Below are 21,446 nucleotides of genomic sequence, written 5' to 3'. Positions count from 1 at the left end.
CCGCCGAGCTCAGGCATGAAATCACTGAACAACAGTAGGTATATTGTTGTAAGCAGACTGAACAACTCTGCTCTAGCAGTCGGCTACGCATCACTAATTACAAGTTTATACACCGCATCTACAATACCTATGCTCTGCCGACCTCTCACTCGCCATCGTCCCGCGCATCCGAAGAACAACCACCGGCAGGAGATTCTTCTCCCACCTCGCCACCAAGACATGGAACACCCTCCCACCTCGCCTATGACAGACCCAAGACCTGCTGACCTTCAGGAGGATACTCAAGACCTGGCTGTTTGATCAGTAGCGCCCCCCCCCCAGTGCCTTTAGACCCTCGCTGGTATGTACTGCACTTTACAAATGATTGATTGATTGATTGGTTAAGCTGCACAAATATGGACTACCAGACACGACAGGTGCAAGGCGGAAGCTGCTGATTTTCTGCACCTTGCTTGGGACTGTAGCTCAGTTCTTGCCTACTGGCAGCAGGTGTTCACTGCGCTGGAACTGATGGCATCCTTGAAAATTCCACTATTCCCCCTTCTCGCACTTCTCGGATATGCAGAGGAGATACCAGTGGCACACGGCAAGTTTGTTTCATTTAGTCTACTACTGGCCAGACGGCAGATGGCTTGCAGATGGGGCCGAGGCCGAGCGCCTAAATTTAAGGAGTGGATCGGTGATATGACACTTTGGCAAGAACAAGCGTATACTTATGCCGAACCCCTTCCACTCTCGTCCCGTCGCCAGGATATTTGGGACCCACTCAAACCGTATATCTCCTGGAACACCCAATGGAAACTGGTAATGGGCCATGATCCCACCCCACATACTGTAATGTATGCCCTGATTATGAATGGTAAACTGGCGATGTCTCCAAATCTGGTTGTATTGGTAACTGTTTTCTACTACCCTGCTTTGCTTTATATAATGTTTGAGGAATATGGGTAAGATGTACATGTTATGAGATGTCCCAGTATTTCAGATTCTATGTCGTAACAACATGATGGTCACTTGTTGCTGCTGTGCCTGTACTTATCTCTGTGCTGTCATTATCATGCTTTTTGCTAAGTTCTTTGTAAAAACTTAATAAATAAATAAATAAAAAAGCATCTTAAGCCAACCGGGTTATTTCCCCCATTGAATGCTTGCTTTGTTCAGAATTCATCAAACAGAAAAGTTAATCTCCCCATGGAAATAGGGAAAATGAACTGACTGACTAAACCAATGGATTGGAAATATAAAGTCACCCTACGCTGTAGCTACAAGCATCCTCGAAGAGGGAATAATTACTGCTGATAATACTTTCTATAATGAGTTAGTGAATAATACCTCACCTACCCAATCAATTACCTGTGAAACTGCCCAGGATCCATCACAAGTAAATTCTACAACTCGCTGCCCGCAACAGGGAATCATGGGTGCTGAACAGTCACTTCAGTTTGTTTCTTGGAATATTGCAGGAATAAAATCTAAGTTAAGTGACCCTGAGTGGAGCAGGATGGTGGATAGTTGTCACATATGCCTGTGTCAGGAAACCTGGGTGACAGAGCGGGTGCACAGGGTGGGGTTCACCACATTTAGTATTGAGGCTAGGCCATCAACAGTGTGCCGCCTGGCTGGAGGGCTGCTAATTTTGGTTAGGACAACACTGGATTGTACAATCAAATTACTCGAGGTAGAATCCCAGGAGATCCTGGGCATCTATTTAATATGGACCAAAAGGAATATCCATATTAGATTATATCTGGGAGCTCCCGACTTCACTCTACGCAAACTGCAGTTGGTACAGAATTGCGCCGCACAGACTCTTCTACAAATCCCCCGCAAATCATCAGTAAAGTCCGGCTTAAGGAGACTGCACTGGCTTCCGGTTAGGGAAAGAGTTAATTTCAAATCACTCTGCATTGAACATCAGGCCTTTTGGTCCTCAGGCCCAGCAATTAATTTTCCCCTCATTACACCCTATCAGCCCGTCAGACATCTGCGCTCAACCGTTGCCAATTTGGCCATTGTGCCGAAAATAAAGGAATCAAGATCGGGAGGCCGCTCCTTTTCCTTTAATGTGGCCAAGCTGTGCAATGCTCTTCCCCAAAATCTAAGGTCCAACCCCGACCTCAGTTCTTTCCGCAAACAGCTGAAAACGCTTTTGTTCATTAATTAGTAGTTAGGTTAGATATTCTTCCCTAAAGCAACCTTAGCCTCAGTTGGTAATCTCAGCGCTTGGACGCCCCAGGGCAGCTACGTGCGCTCTATAAAACTCAATTCATTCATTCATTCATTCATTCATTCATTCATTCATTCATTCATTCATTATTCAACATATATAATAGGTTTAGTAGCTATCATAAGCACTCTGAAACTATAGCAACGCTTGACAATTTTCTTGAAACCTGTAGTGGAGAGTATTATCTTATCCTAGCTGGTGCTTTCAATACGACTTACGAACTGGTAGAACAAGTTACTTACCTTCGGTAACGATGTATCTGTAAGAAACATTAGTTAGTTAGATTCCTCACCTTAGAATATCCCCAGGCGTCAGACTGGATCCGGAAGATTTTTCGTCAGCAATACCCCTTGCGCGTCGCTAGGCGTCGTCTGCGGCTCCGCGTCCGTCGTCGGCGTCGTGCGCCGGAATGACGTCGTTGGAGTACTTAGACGCCGCCCTCGCGCGCTGACGTCAGTTCTTGTACATAGCCTTCCGCGCCAGGAACGCAGAGCCATGCAAAGACCGACACTGGTGCCAAAAATAAAATCTAGGGGCCTGAAAAGGATAACCTTAACCCTAGATGTCAGTTCGCAGAACGGGGAGGATGGGTGGGTCGGTGAGGAATCTAACTAACTAATGTTTCTTACAGATACATCGTTACCGAAGGTAAGTAACTTGTTCATCTGAAAGAAACACGTTAGTTAGATTCCTCACCTTAGAATAGATACCCAAGCAATACCATCCCCGGTGGTGGGTCTGCGAACCAAGATCACACCAGAAAGTCCTGGAGGACAGAACGGCCAAAGAAGCCATCCCTCCGGACTTGGCTGTCAAGGCAATAATGCCTGGCAAACGTGTGTAGCGAAGCCCACGTCGCCGCCTGACAGATGTCCTGCAAAGGGACACCCCGTCCCAAAGCATTAGTAGCCGCTGTGGCCCGAGTAGAATGGGCGCGCAGCCCAACAGGAGGGTCCTTTTTTGCCAAGGAGTAACAAATTTTGATGCACAAAACGACCCACCGAGAGATGGTCCGTTTGTGCACAGCTTTCCCCTTCTTAGCACCCACGTATCCAACGAAAAGTTGGTCGTCCACCCGGAACTGCTTCATGCGGTCCAAATAAAAGGAGAGCGCACGTTTTGGGTCCAGACGGTGGATCCTCTCTTCCTCTTTGGAAGGATGCGGATGCGGAAAGAAGGTGAGCAAGGTGACAGACTGCCCAAGATGAAATGGAGTCACCACTTTCGGAAGAAAGGAGGGACGATGCCGAAGGACAACCTTGTCTGGATGAACAGAGAGAAAGGGAGGCTTTGAAGATAAAGCCTGGAGCTCACTCACCCGTCTAGTCGAGGTGATGGCTACCAGAAAAGCAGTCTTAAGCGTCAGCAGACGAAGAGGACAATTATGAAGAGGCTCAAAGGGAGCACACATTAGAAATGTGAGAACAAGATTCAAGTCCCACTGAGGCATTACAAAAGGGACAGGAGGAAACGTGTGAGTAATGCCTTTTAGAAAGCGTGTAACTACCGGGGACTTGAAAAGAGAAGGCTGATCAGGAAGCCGCAAGAAGGCAGAAATGGCAGCAAGATAACCTTTCAGGGTGCCCAGGGCAGAGCCCTGCCGGGCCAAAGAAAGAAGAAAGAGGAGAACCTCAGAAAGAGGGGCGGAAAGGGGATCCACAGCCTTTGCTGTGCACCATGCCACAAATTTGTTCCAGCGGCAGGCGTATACCGTCTTTGTGGAGGGACGCCTGGCTGCCAGAATGATATCACAGACTTCAGGAGGCAAGTCAAATGGCATCAACTGCCGCCGCTCAATCTCCACGCATGGAGGCTGGACAGGTTCGGGTGGAGGACCGTCCCCTGCTGCTGCGACAGAAGATCCTCCCGAAGGGGCAGACGTATCGGAGGATCGGCCAACATACTGAGTAGCTCGGGATACCAGTACCTTCGTGCCCAATCCGGAGCCACCAAGATAACTTGGGCCCGGTCGCGCCTGATCTTCTTCAGCACTCTGGGCAGAAGTGGTATAGGCGGAAAGGCGAACAACAGACCGCAACTCCACTCGTGACGAAAAGCGTCGCCGAGCGAGTGCCGCCTTGGAAATTCCAACGCGCAGAACTGCTGACATTGCGCGTTCTCTTCGGTGGCGAATAGATCTAACCAAGGCTCTCCCCACTGCTGAAAGAGACCTTGCGCCACTTCGGAGTTCAGACGCCATTCGTGATCCATCATGCACCGGCGGCTGAGTTCGTCTGCTCTGGCGTTCAGAGAGCCCGCCAGATGTTGAACCACTAGGGTGACGCCCTGGTGTTCCAGCCATGTCCAGAGGCGCAGAGCCTCCTGACAAAGGGTCCACGACCCCACCCCGCCCTGTTTGTTGCAATACCACATGGCGGTGGTGTTGTCCGTGAACACCTGCACGACACTTCCCCTGACAGAGGGAAGGAAGGCTTTCAGTGCAAGTCGTATCGCTCTCAACTCCAACAGGTTGATGTGGAGACGAGACTCCGCCGGAGCCCAGAGGCCTCTGATCTCCGCCTCTCCGATATGGCCACCCCATCCCAGGAGGGACGCATCCGTCACTACGACATGCTCCGGTTGGGGAAGGGAGAGGCTCTTGCCCTTGACCCAATCGCGGTCCGTGAGCCACCACTGCAACTGCTGTGCAGTGCCCTCCGAGATCAAGACACGGTCAGACAGGTTGCCGTGATGCAGGGCCCACTGAAACTTCAGGTCCCACTGCAGAGCCCGCATGCGCCGCCTGGTGTGATGCACTAGTAGGATGCAGGAGGCCATCAGCCCCAGAAGCCGCAACACTAGCCTGACCGAAACCCAGGATAGAGGCCGAAAGATGGGAATCAGGGCCTGTATATCCCAAACCCGCTGTTCTGGTGGATGGACCCGGAACTGCGCCGAATCGAGAACCGCTCCGATGAAGAGGAGCTTCTGAGAGGGACTCAGATGTGACTTCGGCACGTTGATGGAAAATCCCAGCAAATGCAGGAGATCCGCCGTAGTCTGGAGGTGGGAGACGACTGTCCGGGGCGAGCCCGCCTTCAACAACCAGTCGTCAAGATAGGGGAAGACTGGAACCCCTGATCTGCGCAGATGAGCTGCGACCACCGCCATCACTTTCGTGAACACCCGAGGGGCACTGGTGAGGCAGAAGGGGAGCACGGTAAAATGAAAGTGCTCTTGGCCCACCGTGAACCGCAGGTAACGCCGGTGGGCCGGCAGGACGGGGATGTGGAAATATGCGTCCTGCAAGTCCAACGCTACCATCCAGTCTCCGGGGTCTAGGGCAGCTAGAACCTGAGCCAAAGTTAACATCTTGAACCTTTCCTTCCGGAGGAAGGCATTGACGTTCCGGAGGTCCAAGATAGGGTGTAGGCCCCCTTTGCCCTTCTTGGGAACCAGAAAGTAGTGGGAATAACAACCACGACCTACTTCTGGGCTCGGAACGCGCTCGACGGCCCCCTTGGCCAAGAGGGCCGAAACTTCCTCGTGGAGAAGATTCAAATGATCCCCTGAGATACGGTGGTGCTGCGGTGGCATGGCTGGAGGGGTCGTCTCGAAGGGGAGGGAGTAGCCCCTTTGGACGATTTGCAGCACCCACCTGTCCGATGTGATAGACCGCCAGTGGAGCAGGTGATGCGAACTCTAGCGCCCACTGGCGTGGAATGGGCCTGAAAGCTCGGACTAGGAAGGCTTTGAGGCGGATGCTGCCGGGGTGGATGTGGGCTGACCTCGTCGTCCTCCAGAACCGCCTCGGCGGAAACCACGTCCGCGACCACGCGCAGGTTGGTTCTGCGGCTGGTGACTAGGCGCACGTGAGGAGGCACCCCTTCCTTGGCCACGAAAGGGGCGAAAGGCGGAAGTTTGCGACCGCGGGGCAGAGAGGCCCAAGGACTTGGCCGTAGCCCGGGAGTCCTTAAAGCGATTCAGCGCACTGTCCGCTTTCTCGCCAAAGAGGCGAGTGCCATCAAAGGGCATGTCCATGAGAGTGCTCTGGACATCGCCCGAAAATGACGTGGACCGCAGCCAGGCGTGACGTCGAAGCGCCACTGTGGTAGAAATGGCCCTACCCAGCGTGTCCGTAGTGTCAAGCCCACATCGGATAGCATGTCGCGCTGCATCCCTCCCATCGGCCAGAGCCTGGGTAAGTCGTGTCCGGACCTCCTCCGGACACAGGGGCAGCACGTCCTCCACCGCATCCCACAGAGAGTGGGAATAACGGTCCAAGAGACAGGCGGTGTTCAAGGACCGCAGGCCCAAACTAAGGGAGGAGAACAGCTTCTTGCCAAACTGTTCCAGTCTCTTGGAATCCCGGTCCGGCGGGGCGGTCGGGAAGGAGGATTGGGAGGTAGAGGCCTGGATAACCAGGCTCTCAGGGGTAGGGTATTGGGACAGAAAACTGGGGTCGCCCGGAGCAGGGCGGTGGCGCCTGGCGACGTTCCTATCCACAGGAGGAACTGTGGAGGACTTGGACCAGGTGCCCTGCAGAACGTCAATGAGGGCCTCATTGAATTGCAGCAGAGGCTCAGTGGAGCTTGCTGCAGGCTGAAGCACCTCAGTAAGGACGTTAGTCCTCACAGCCACGGCAGGCAGCTCGAGCCCAAGGGCTGCAGCCGCCTTGCGCAGCACCACAGAGAAAGCAGCGCCCTCCTCCGAAGCCACAGTCGGAGGAGAGACGAATCCAGTGTCTGGAGAGGTATCCAGGCCACTGGCCTCCCCCAGCTCATCTGCCCAGTCCTGTGACAATTGAGCCTGAACGGCCATAGGATCCTCGGATCCCTCCCAGTTGTCCCCATCATCCGATTCCTGGTATACAGGAGGAAGGAGCGGAGCCGGGCGATAGACATAATGTGTCTCCAGCGGCGCCGAACGCGGCGTCCATCGACGCCGTACCGGCGCCGGGCCCGGAGTGGGGCTGAACTGGGGCTCGACGTCGAGCGGAGTCGACGTCGGCGGTGGTACCGGTGTCGACGCCGGCAGAGGAGGCGTTACGAGGTCGACCGGCGTCGGCGGGGACTCGGGAACGGGTCCCTCGGGCGCTTGCGGCGTCGAGGCCGGAGCCGTCAACGGCGCCGGGGCCGGAGCCACCGGCAGGCAAGGCAGCCCAGTCGGGTTCGCGGGGCCCGAAGGCGCGCCAGCGGGCGTCGACGGCAGAGCCAGACTCCTCATGGCCGAGAGGAAGGCACTGACTTCCGCCGGCATCGCATCAGTCCCAGGGACCGGAGGGTATGGGGACTTGCGCGGCGCCTGCGGCTCCGCCGGAGCCGCGGGGGTGGAACCACCCTGACCCTCGGCCGAGTCGCGCGACCGGCGAGGGGAGTCCGAAGAGCGGTGTCGCCTCTTGGACTTCTTGGAATGCTTCGACTTACCCGAAGACTTGGATCCCGACGACCGATGGTGACGTCGACTGCGGCTCCGCGACCGATCCTTGGACCTCCTCTTGGACCGGGATCGAGAGGCGCGCGGAGCCGAGTGGCGATTCTCGAGAAGCTTACGGGACCGCTCCCGTCTAGCCTTCGAGGTCAGGGCCTTGCAGTCCGAGCACGACTCCGCGTCGTGGTCGAGGCCCAAGCAGTAAAGGCACCGGCGGTGATGGTCCGTAACCGACATCAAGCGGTTGCAGTCAGCACAGGCTTTAAAACCAGGCATCCTACCGGCACCGGAGTCGAGACAAGATCAAAAAGGATCAAAAAAGTTAGTCAAAAATTGACTAAAGGAGTAGCTCTCCCGGATCTGCGCTTACTGGCGCGGAAAAAAGAAGAACTGACGTCAGCGCACGAGGGCGGCGTCTAAGTACTCCGACGACGTCATTCCGGCGCACGACGCCGAAGACGGACGCGGAGCCGCAGACGACGCCTAGCGACGCGCAAGGGGTATTGCTGACGAAAAATCTTCCGGATCCAGTCTGACGCCTGGGGATATTCTGAGGTGAGGAATCTAACTAACGTGTTTCTTTCAGATGATTTTATACAAGAATTAGTACAGGAAGAAGAGCAACCCAGGGGTGTAAATAAGCTACACATTTCCCCTATTAAAAGATTCACCAAGGTTTTGTCCCTTACTCTAGCCTATGAGGTGCCTGCCTGCAATGGGCGGACACCATCTGACCAGGAAGCCAAGTTTACATTCAAGAGGGTGAGTACCAAAAGTAGGATAGATTATATTATGGTGGACCTTGACTTGTGGCCATATGTCAAGGATATGATCGTCCAAAACAGTGAGGATAGCGATCATACTGCCCTCTTTTTGGAGCTAACTGGCCTTCCTATTCTTAATAATCAAACCTATCGAACAGTAGCCCCAATTGTAACCACGAATAACAACGGGAGAATTAAATGGCCCCAGGTCACGGCAGATGGGCAAATACTCCCAATAATTTATAAAGAAGTGGCACAGACCCTTATGGCTCTTAGTGGCTTAGACCAAAAAGATGATGATCTTATTGTGGCCAGCTTCCAAAAACTGTCCAATAGTATTAAACCTCATTTTAGTATATTGTCTAATTTTAACATGTCCAAACGAAACATCGCCCTGTGGTATAATGAGGACTGCAGATTAGCTATGTTAAATCTAATAGTGGCAGTAAAGCAGGAGACACAAGATGATATTAAGAACAGAAGAACATTGTATAATAGGGCCCAGGACAAGGCTAAAGAAGATGGGAGGCTGACAACTGGCGTTCATTGGCTGAGGCCTTTGGACAGGACGAAAGTCGACTTTTCTGGCATCTTCTTTCTAAAGGCTCAACTAAGAAGGTCAGTAAAGATGTTTATTACATACCACCGCATGTCTGGGAAGAATATTTTAAAAAGCTTTATATTGGTGTGGCCCTTGACCCAGAGAAGGGAATAGTAGCAGTAGCAGGGGAAGGTATTTTAATGTCAACACAGGAATACGCTGAAGATTTCTCCTTAAAGGAAGCTATAATAGCTATCAACTTACTCCAGACTGGGAAAGCTCCTGGCCTAGATAGAGTCCCAGGAGACCTGTACAAATCAGAGCCTAACATCTGGGACCCTTTGCTCCATAAGGTCTTCAATGCCATCCAGAGTGGTGGGGATATCCCCCCATCCTGGAAAGAAGCTGAAATAATCCCAATTTTTAAAAAAGTAGATAAAGGGGAACCCTCAAATTACAGACCAATAATTCTTATAGATGTCTCCCAAAACGTTTTCTGCAAAGTCATACTGCTACGTCTCTAGAATTGGATAGAGGAGAACAACATTATCTCACACATGCAGGCAGGCTTTAGACCATCCATGAGTACCCTAGATCAAGTTTTTAGATCCCTGTTCCTCATTTGTAAGGAAGTGAGGATCCGGAAGGGTCACTTTTATACGTCTTACTTATTGACCTCAAAACGCCTTTCGATTCCATTGACAGCAACAAGCTTTGGGCAACACTCAGAAAATTAGGAATCCCAGGTGACTTACTTCACCTATTGATCCGTTTACATCAGGATAACTATGCCAAAGTTAGGTGGAAGTCAGATGGTGGCTGTAGGAAAGTAGTATCTGCTTATTATGGTTAGCCCCACTTTTTGCTGATGTCACACTGTTTTTGGCCTAGTCTGACTGGGATCCTGCTATCCAGGTCCCCCGTCTATCTGCTTTCTCCCTTAAATTGCTATGCATGTGATGCAGTGCGGAAACGTAGGTACCGGGAAAACAGGACAAGATCCCGTACCAAATATCCTCCCACCGTCACAGACCAAATATCACATTAACACATTTATTCCTACAATCATTGGTGGGGCCCATAACACCAACATTCAGACTTCACTTCTTTCTGGCCTGCTCTTACAGGAGAGATGAATGTTCCAAGCGCTGACATGAAAGGAATACCTTATAACCTATAGAGAGAAATGTATTTACACATTTATACACTAATATCCTTACCCTTACAGATCTCAATCCTAAGCATTAAGATACTCCTCCCACGTGATCAATGGATCATTTATTTGGATTAGTATGGTGATTTAGACCAGCTAAAACCCACATTTAGGATTTAATCTATCCTCCCTTAATAAACGACAAAACACATTTGCTCGTTAATCAATAGTTGTTTATCTAATTAAAACAAGAATTTAGTTCTATCTATTAAATTTTATTAAGTCGCAGAACATCATATTTACCTAATCTGGCTATTAGTCGTCCTCTAAATCATCAAATTTACTTGTCAATCAGTTGGAATTCAAAAGTTCTTCATGCGGCACGCTACAGTCCCCAAAGATGGACAAGGACCAGAGACGTGCAAGCATCTATCAGTGCCCATAAAGTTCGCAGTTCATCAAGGAAATGGGCAGCATTCAGTCTGTCAAAAATACAGGTATGCAGCAGTCACGTAGCGTCGCCGTCATCTCCGTCAGCAAAGGAAATTATATAAGGGATTATATATCTCTCTATTCTACCGTCATTTTTATAATAAAATAAATGTCAAGATGTTACATTTTACAAAATTTGAGCTTATCCCATTGGTCGGTTGGGATCGTCCGGTGGGGTTTCACACAGTTCAGGAGGTTATGTCATCAAACATGATCTTTCCGGTTCCTTGTGTCTGTCCATTGTTAATGTACTTGGCGGGCTTCCCATCGTGGCCTTTCTTGGGTACAGCGAGAGTAGGGTCATATCGAGGCCATAGAAACAAGTTGTAGCACAGGCGCACTTTGTCCGAAACCTCGTGGAATGGTTGCCATCGCGTCGTGTTCAGTCGGCGGCCATTTTTATTTTATCCCCAAAGGACAACTTAAGCTAAACAAACACAAAAGAGTAATTAATGCATAGAAATAATTAATAAAATGTTAAACCCTCACTAATTCCCCTTTGTGCTTGTAATTATCTAGCGTATAGCGTCATTTAAAGCGTTCAAATTCACCCATTGATGTCATCTGGTGTGACAATACGATAACGTCACAGAAGCAACATATATCATGCGATATTCTATTTTCTACTGTTAGTATGCGTACATATGTTAATTGCAAATTATTTAGCCATGCAAAATTCAAATCCCACGTGTATTTCGTACATTAGTAATGTTGATTAAACATCATGCAAACACATTATTATTATTATAATTAATAGATTATTCTAATTAGTATAGGCATGCAGATTAGGGGGGTATACAACATTTTGTACTACCCGCTCCATCACATGTACTTTAGGTACACTCCAGATTGGATTCTGGGGTACCCTTATCAGTCCTTAGTATATGGTACACCATGTACCCAGGGCATAGGTACCCCAGAGGCCTCCCATAGGCTGAAGCATGTATTATGCTCCACTGAGGGGCCAATCAAATTGACACAACAAGCCTGCTACAGCAGACTGTGTAAGCTGGTGCTTGCACCACTTACTTGAGATATAGGTTCCCTATATCTAGCTAAATCACTACACTTAAAAACCTATTAGTCACCCCTATGGCAGGCCTTAGCAATCCTGAAGGCAGGTTACTGGGTTTTACGTGAGAGGGTGCCCCTCTATGTGCAGAGCCCCTCTGCATCCATCAGAGACCATTCTCCGGGGTTGTCTGTGATGCAGTCAGACATATATGTTTAAGTGCATTGTAACCTCGTGGTAAATGCTAACTTTAAAACGGCTGCTTAGAAACATGTTGTGTTTGGTGTCAAACACCTTGGAATCATACCTTCACATCAGTAACTGGTTTGGGAGGTATGATTCCACCCTCCTAGAGGGACATCCATGGGTCTCCGGTCTACCCGGTACCAGTTTTCTCGACCTGAGCAGCACAAAATGGATGCTGGCAGCCACAGACACGATTCTGCTTTCCTGCTGCAGAGCCAAGCTCAAGCAGAGGAAGGCATGCCAATAGGCATCCTGTCACAGGGAGGTGTGACCACATCCCAGACAGAGTTTAGTGTATTAGGGCTGGGTGGGTGCACTCTGAGAGTGCCAGAAAGTATGCACTGGGGGCACATTTGGTGTCCCTGTGCATAATCCAGCTCAAACCAGTTCTGGGAGCCATTTGCTCCTGCTCTGGCATGAAACTGGACAAAGGACATGAGTGTAGCCACCCTTCTGTCCTGTCCCTTCCCTAGGAGGGTCCACATAATCTTTCCAACCCCTTCCTATGGGTATAAAGTGGGCAACCTGGCTACAGGACTTTAGATTTTACCTGGACAAGATTCTGCTAAGAGGAAACCAATTACTTCGACAGCCTGCAAGACGCTGGACGGCTGAAGAATCTCCCTTGGAGCAAAGGAGTTACTCCCCTGCAAAGGCAGGCACCTAAATGCATCTGACTGGTTTGCTTCTCCCAAGCTCCTGAGGACTCCAAAGAGTTTAGCATCACAGGATGTGGGTTCCCTAAGGTCCCTGAGATCGAGCTGCCCTTTAATCGATTCTGAGACCAGTATCCCTCAAGGGGACCGTGCAACCTGAACCCCTGTGCAACGTTTTACATTTGCAGTTGCATATGCTTAGTGATGATTCCCGAGCTTATGCATTGGACTCCGTGTAGTCCTGACCCCAAACAGTATTTGCACAGAACATTTCTGGCCTACTCTCCACGAGTGTCCTGTGGGCTGGTGCTTTGCAAACTTGCTTGAGGTCCCCTCGCGATCCATGGTCCGTTGGCCTGTGGGTCCTGGCGAGGGTCACCTTGTTAATTCTGCCTTGTTAATTCTTGGTCTTACCTGGTTGCTTCTGACATGTCCTGACTCTCCATTGCTTGGAGATTCCCCTGGACCTTGCTGGTGCTCATCGTAACCTGTTTTCTCTGACCGCGTGGGTTGCATTTGCCAAGGATTGTTGGTGCTCCAGCCAGACACCGACCCCTCAGCACTTGACATCCTTTGTAGGACAGCTCACCTCTAGAATCTGGTTGTCCTCGACGTCTCCTGTTCCCCGTGGCTGCAGAGTCAAGCAACCCTTCTTCACTCCTAAAGCACTTGACATTGGTGGGCATTCGACTACCGAGCCCCTGGTCACCTGAAGTGACCCAGACTCTGTTCCCTCTGCTTTCAGGTTCTTCACATCTCGAATCCATGCTTGGATTTCACCAGACATTCTCCGCCCTTGTAGGAGAGTAAAATCTGCTTCTTATGGTTACCCCCACTTTTTGCTGATGTTTCACTGTTTTTCGACTTTAGTCTGGCTGGGGCCCTGCTATTCAGGACCCCAACCTAGCTGCTTCCTCTCTAAATTGATTCCCTGTACCTTAGGTACACCACAGGTTGGATTCTGGGGTGCTCTTATAAGTCCCTAGTATATGGTATACCATGTACCCAGGGCATAGACACCCCAGAGGCCTACAAGAGGCTGCAGCATGTATTATGCCACCCCTGGGAAGCCCTCCAAAATGACACCACAGGTCTGCTACTGCAGCCCGAGTAAGGTGGTGCATGCACCCCCTTACTGAGATATAGGTTCACTATTTATCACCCTATCACTGCACATATAAACCTAACAGTCACCCCTATGGCAGGCCTTATTAATTCTGAAGGCAGGGTGCTTGGTTTTATGTGAGAGGATGCCCATGCATGAGCAGAGCCCCTCTGCAGCCTTCGGAATCTATTCTCCGGGGTAGTCTGTGATGCAGCCTGACCATATAATCCTAAGTGCATTATAACCTTGTGGTAAATGCTAACTTTGGGATGGCTGCACAGGAACATGTCGTGTTTGGTGTCAATTGCCTTGGAATCATACCCCCACACCAGTAACTAGTGTGGGAGTATGATCCCACCCCTCTAGAGGGAGAGACATGACAGCACCGGTATACCTGGTGCCAGCTAACACAGCCCTGGCATCACAAAATGGATGCTGCCAGCCACAGACACGAGTCTAGCCTCCTGCTGCTGACCAAAACTCCGGCAGGGAAAGCCAGGTTTGCTGTCACAGGGAGGTGTTACCACCTCCCAGACAGGCCTTAGTGGATTAGGGTTCGGTGGGAGCACTCCAGGAGTGCTTTGAAGTCTGCACTGGGGGCACATTTGGTGTCCCTGTGCATAGTCCAGCTCAAACCGGTTGCAGGGGCTACCAGCCTTTGCTCTGGCATGAAACTGGACAACGGAAATGGATGTAGCCACTCCTCTTTCCTGACCTTCCCATAGGTGGGTCCCCAGAGTATGTCCAACCCCTTCCTTGGGTATAAGAAAGGAACCCCTTACTACAGGACATTAGATTACACCTGGACAAAACTCTGATACACAAATCCTGGAACTTCGACGATCTACACGACTAGATGACTCAAGAATCTCCCTTGGAGTAAAGGAGTTACTCCCCTGCTTGGCAGGCACCAAAGACGCATCTGTCCGGTCTGCATCTCCGAAGCTCCCGCCAGAAGCAGAGGAATTTGCAACACAGGAGGTGAGTTTCCAAACTTCCCAGAGGCTGACCCGAGTCCCCAGTAAAGCTAAGACCCGTAGACCTTGTGGGTACCGTGCCCATTTGCAAGTGCATCAGCTTTTCGACATCCTTTGAGGCTGTGCATTTGGTTACTTGTAGCCCAGACCCCGAGCACCTTTTACACCGAAGATTGCAGGCCTACACTCTCAGAGTGTTCCGTGAGCCCGCCCTTTTTGTTTTCGCTTGAGGCTCCTTCGCGATCCCTGGTCCGTTGACTAGTGGGTCCCTGTGAAGGCAACTTTAACTTTAATTGGGCTTCCCTGGTTGCTCCAGACATGCCCTGACTCTCCATTGCCTGGGGAGTCCCCAGGGCCCTTGCTGGTCCGCACAGAAGCATCTTTCCTCTTCCTGCTTGGGTTGCTGTTGCCAAGGCTTGTTGTGTCAAATCTGGGCACCGACACGGCAGCACTTGACATCCTTTGTGGAACAGCTCGAATCCAGCTCCTGGCCATCCTTGACGCCTCCTGGTCCTCGTGGCTGAAGAGTCAAGCTTCCCCTCCTCGCACGTGAAGCACCCGACATCGGTGGGCATTCGACTATCGTGCCCCTGGTCACTGGCAAGTGACCCAGACTCTGTCCACTCTGCTTTCAGGTTCTTCCCATCTTCTATCCAGGCTTGGGTCTCTTCGGACACTTCTCATCTTCCCGGCAGCAGCACTTTTCAGCAAGCTGCCATTGAAAATTATGCGACTCGACACCATTTGACACCTATGCCCCCGGCTTCCCTGGGTGAGGTAACACAAGTACTCCGGTGCTCCCGTGGGTATTGGCCCTAGAACCATCTAAGCCCAAAAGGGTTTGTTCCCAGTCTACTCCTAAGTGTCCTTAAACTTTAAATTTCCAACCGTGACTTTCCCCATAGAAGCTAACGCAGCATGCGGCTGTGTTCTCACACTGCACACGTCCCCCGTGGGTCCCCTGTGTCACTACCTTGGGTGGTTCTTTTGGGTCCCAGTGATTCTACAGGGTCTAGGCCTTGTGTCTAGTCAAGCGGTACAAAAGGGGTGGTGATGGACAGAGCATCAGAACCAATCAAATACTCACACCCAGTCAACAGATCTGGGTTTGATCCATCACCGTTCTTTAGCCCACTCTGCCACCCCAGTTCAGACATGGCCATATGCAAATCAGTCTGACCCTGTGCCTCATGGGAACAGTCCAGCCCGAACTGCCAAGCCATGCCTTCCCTGGACCAGAAACAAGCTTCCTAGGACCGGTTTCTGGCATTTCAGCCGTCTTCAGCCAGGCTTGCTTGAATCCAGTGGCAAAGTGAGCAAGGGACTCACGTCTGAGCATACCCTGCCAACTTATGGCGAACAAAGCGGTACAAAAGGGGGTGGTAAAGGACGGAGCATCAGAACCAATCAAACACTCACACCCAGTCAACAGATCTGGGTTTGATCCATCACCGTTCTTTAGCCCACTCTGCCACCCCAGTTCAGACATGGCCATATGCAAATCAGTCTGACCCTCTGCCTCATGGGAACAGTCCAGCCCGAACTGCCAAGTCAAGCCTTCCCTGGACCAGAAACAAGCTTCCTAGGACCGGTTTCTGGCATTTCAGCCGTCTTCAGCCAGGCTTGCTTGAATCCAGTGGCAAAGTGAGCAAGGGACTCACGTCTGAGCATACCCTGCCAACTTATGGCGAACAAAGCGGTACAAAAGGGGGTGGTAAAGGACGGAGCATCAGAACCAATCAAACACTCACACCCAGTCAACAGATCTGGGTTTGATCCATCACCGTTCTTTAGCCCACTCTGCCACCCCAGTTCAGACATGGCCATATGCAAATCAGTCTGACCCTCTGCCTCATGGGAACAGTCCAGCCCGAACTGCCAAGTCAAGCCTTCCCTGGACCGGAAACAAGCTTCCTAGGACTGGTTTCTGGCATTTCAGCCGTCTTCAGCCAGGCTTGCTTGAATCCAGTGGCAAAGTGAGCAAGGGACTCACGTCTGAGCATACCACCCCCTTTTGTACCGCTTTGTGTCTAGTCAAGTGGTGGTTCTTAACCCACTTTCTTAATATATGGTTTGGTACGCCCCTAGGGCCTATCGTATATTGTGCTAATTTACTGTGATATTTGAAGTGTAACATATGTGCTTTGACCTCTAGTCTCATAAAGAGACTAGTAGGATGTGTTTAGAACTAAATACACATAGTTTATATATATACCTAGTGTGGTCTCCTTTCATTTAGCCATTCAAGAGATTATAGACAGGTAAACAAGCTGCTTTACATTCCTTCAAGACTTAGCCTGAAGGCTGCTTTCCATAGCTACCACTAGGATAGCCTTCAAATAAGGTTGTATTTAACCTATCATCAATAAGGGATTGTTTGGACTGGTGCAAGGTGCCCACTATAACTAGTGGACAGCATATGCCAGGCCATTTTCTCACAGCCCTCCTGGCAGGAGGACTTCTTTGCAGCTCTCCTTTGAAAACGACGATGGTTTCCAACACTACTTGACCCCTATGCATCCGGCTACTCTGGGATAGGTAACACGGGTACTTTCGTACTCACTGGTGGGTTGGCCTTAGAACCTCCTAAGTTCCAAAGGGTTTGCTCGAAGTCCTCTTAGAAGTGTCCTTAACTTGTAATTTTCCAACTGCGACTTTCCCATTGAGATGTACGGAGCACGCATCTGTGTTTCCTCACTGCACCAGTCCTACGTGGGCTCCCTGTGTCACTCCTCTGAGTGGTTCCTTGGCGTCCCAGCGATTCTACGTGCTCTAGGCACCGTGTCTAGTTAAGTCGTTTCTGTTATACCATTTTTTTTGTATATGGTTCGGTCTCCCCCTGGAGTCCGCTGTGTATTTTGCTATTTACGAATGTTCTATTGATTCAGTATTGTGTGCTTTGTGCCCTAGTCTCGTGTAGAGACTAGTAGAGAGTGTTATATTAATAAATATATATTTTTATATAAACACTGTGTGGTTCTCCTTTCATTTAGTCATTTAGGAGGTGATATTCTGGTAAAACAAGCTGCTTTACATTCCTTCAAGATTAAGCCTGAAGGCTGCTCTCAATAGCTACCACTAGGATAGCTTTCAAGAAGGTTATCTTTGACCTCATACATCATAAGGGTCGTGTGGACTGGTACAGGGTGCCCTCTTTAATTAGTGGACAGCATATACCAGGCCACCTTCTCACAGTAGCCTTTCTAACAGCATAGTAATCTCCAAAGGTGTACGCCAGGGTTATTTGGTTTCCCCAACTCTTTTCACTTTGTACATTAACGGGATAATAAAAGAGTTATATGATTGTGGACATGATCCACCAAGACTAGCAGGTAGCCTTTTGCCCTCTTTGCTATTCGCAGACGACACATTGCTCATCTCCAAGACTCTGATGGGCATTCAGAATATTCTAAATAACTTTGTCGAAGCATGAAAAGATCGGGCCTTGAGATGAACTGCTCTAAAACAAAATACATGGGGGCATATCAACAACAACCGGCGATAATTATCGCAAAGCGCACTTAGCGCTTGGATAAATATCGCCGGCTAGCGTGATTTATTATAGCTGAGATAGCGTGCTATTAGCAACGCTTATCTCAATAGCGATAAAAATCTACACGCTAACAGGCTAACGTGAGATTATCGCTGGAAACCCAGCGATAATCTCACGTTACCTTGTTGATAGGGACAGGCAAACTTAGCATTGATATCTTCCTTCCATAGGATATCATGGCTAAGTCTGAAAATTAGCCGACGTAAAAAAGCAGCGTTAACCGCGGTTAGCGCTGCTTTTTTTGTCTCTAACAGGGTTAGCGACATTCTTGATAATAGGAGAAATGTCGCTTAGCGACATTTCTCCTATTATTTTACTCTGGAACGCCCCCTTTGCATCTCATTAGAGATGCAAGGGGAAGCGTAGAGTAAAAGGGTGCTAACATGCAAATTTGCGTGTTAGCACCCTGTTGTTGATAGGGTGCTAGTTTTATCTCTGCTTTTTTGGCTTTTAAAGCCCTTGTTGATATGCCCCTACGTTTTTAACCCTTATAAATCCACCAAGGGAAAACTGATGCTGGGTACCCAACATTTAGAACAGGTCAAGGCTTTCGACTACCTAGGAGTCAGAATTAGTGATAATTTAGCATGGACACCTCAAATTCAGAAGAGTGAGCTGGTACTGCAACACGTGGACTGCACAATAGCAAAGAGGGCAAAACGCTCAACCTTTCGCCCAATCTCTCCCATACTCGAAATACATAGGGCCAAAGACCTAGGTGTGACCCTTTATGGGTCCGAATTGTGGGGGCTGGAGAATGTGAAACAGCTAGAGGTAGCAGAAAACAAATTCTTAATGGCAATCCTCAATCTCCCTTTCAATACACCATACTGCCACTACGCCTTGACCTAGGGCTTAAGTCCATTTCACATTTTGCTGTTCTCAAACCTTTAATGTTTTGGGTCAGAATTTGGTCAGAATAAGGGATTGTTTGGACTGGTGCAAGGTGCCCACTATAACTAGTGGACAGCATATGCCAGGCCATTTTCTCACAGCCCTCCTGGCAGGAGGACTTCTTTGCAGCTCTCCTTTGAAAACGACGATGGTTTCCAACACTACTTGACCCCTATGCATCCGGCTACTCTGGGATAGGTAACACGGGTACTTTCGTACTCACTGGTGGGTTGGCCTTAGAACCTCCTAAGTTCCAAAGGGTTTGCTCGAAGTCCTCTTAGAAGTGTCCTTAACTTGTAATTTTCCAACTGCGACTTTCCCATTGAGATGTACGGAGCACGCATCTGTGTTTCCTCACTGCACCAGTCCTACGTGGGCTCCCTGTGTCACTCCTCTGAGTGGTTCCTTGGCGTCCCAGCGATTCTACGTGCTCTAGGCACCGTGTCTAGTTAAGTCGTTTCTGTTATACCATTTTTTTTGTATATGGTTCCGTCTCCCCCTGGAGTCCGCTGTGTATTTTGCTATTTACGAATGTTCTATTGATTCAGTATTGTGTGCTTTGTGCCCTAGTCTCGTGTAGAGACTAGTAGAGAGTGTTATATTAATAAATATATATTTTTATATAAACACTGTGTGGTTCTCCTTTCATTTAGTCATTTAGGAGGTGATATTCTGGTAAAACAAGCTGCTTTACATTCCTTCAAGATTAAGCCTGAAGGCTGCTCTCAATAGCTACCACTAGGATAGCTTTCAAGAAGGTTATCTTTGACCTCATACATCATAAGGGTCGTGTGGACTGGTACAGGGTGCCCTCTTTAATTAGTGGACAGCATATACCAGGCCACCTTCTCACAGTAGCCTTTCTAACAGCATAGTAATCTCCAAAGGTGTACGCCAGGGTTATTTGGTTTCCCCAACTCTTTTCACTTTGTACATTAACGGGATAATAAAAGAGTTATATGATTGTGGACATGATCCACCAAGACTAGTAGGTAGCCTTTTGCCCTCTTTGCTATTCGCAGACGACACATTGCTCATCTCCAAGACTCTGATGGGCATTCAGAATATTCTAAATAACTTTGTCGAAGCATGAAAAGATCGGGCCTTGAGATGAACTGCTCTAAAACAAAATACATGGGGGCATATCAACAACAACCGGCGATAATTATCGCAAAGCGCACTTAGCGCTTGGATAAATATCGCCGGCTAGCGTGATTTATTATAGCTGAGATAGCGTGCTATTAGCAACGCTTATCTCAATAGCGATAAAAATCTACACGCTAACAGGCTAACGTGAGATTATCGCTGGAAACCCAGCGATAATCTCACGTTACCTTGTTGATAGGGACAGGCAAACTTAGCCATGATATCTTCCTTCCATAGGATATCATGGCTAAGTCTGAAAATTAGCCGACGTAAAAAAGCAGCGTTAACCGCGGTTAGCGCTGCTTTTTTTGTCTCTAACAGGGTTAGCGACATTCTTGATAATAGGAGAAATGTCGCTTAGCGACATTTCTCCTATTATTTTACTCTGGAACGCCCCCTTTGCATCTCATTAGAGATGCAAGGGGAAGCGTAGAGTAAAAGGGTGCTAACATGCAAATTTGCGTGTTAGCACCCTGTTGTTGATAGGGTGCTAGTTTTATCTCTGCTTTTTTGGCTTTTAAAGCCCTTGTTGATATGCCCCTACGTTTTTAACCCTTATAAATCCACCAAGGGAAAACTGATGCTGGGTACCCAACATTTAGAACAGGTCAAGGCTTTCGACTACCTAGGAGTCAGAATTAGTGATAATTTAGCATGGACACCTCAAATTCAGAAGAGTGAGCTGGTACTGCAACACGTGGACTGCACAATAGCAAAGAGGGCAAAACGCTCAACCTTTCGCCCAATCTCTCCCATACTCGAAATACATAGGGCCAAAGACCTAGGTGTGACCCTTTATGGGTCCGAATTGTGGGGGCTGGAGAATGTGAAACAGCTAGAGGTAGCAGAAAACAAATTCTTAATGGCAATCCTCAATCTCCCTTTCAATACACCATACTGCCACTACGCCTTGACCTAGGGCTTAAGTCCATTTCACATTTTGCTGTTCTCAAACCTTTAATGTTTTGGGTCAGAATTTGGACTAATAATACCGAGATCCATCTAAAAGAAGTGGTGGTGGAATTGCTAACCCTTCAAAGACAGACAGGACAATTGCCCTGGTTTAATAGGGTCAGGGAGTGGCTTTTTGACTGGGCCTGGATGTGATGTGGGAGGCCCCACAGTCTATTACAAAAAAAATTGAGCCCCTTGTTGAAAAAGAGATATTGTGAGTTTGTAGATTTCTCCTGTATTGATACTGCTGCATGAGGCACTTTAACTCTTCAATTTTTAAATGTTAAAAGTAGTTTTAATTTTGACATGTATATGGATGACATCGAACCCCCTCAGGCACGAGCACTTTACATACA

This window comes from Triturus cristatus, chromosome 11 (assembly GCF_964204655.1).
Source record: "Triturus cristatus chromosome 11, aTriCri1.1, whole genome shotgun sequence".
Taxonomy (NCBI): domain Eukaryota; kingdom Metazoa; phylum Chordata; class Amphibia; order Caudata; family Salamandridae; genus Triturus; species Triturus cristatus.
The sequence above is the reverse complement of the archived record's forward strand: the minus strand, read 5'-3'. Positions refer to the sequence as shown.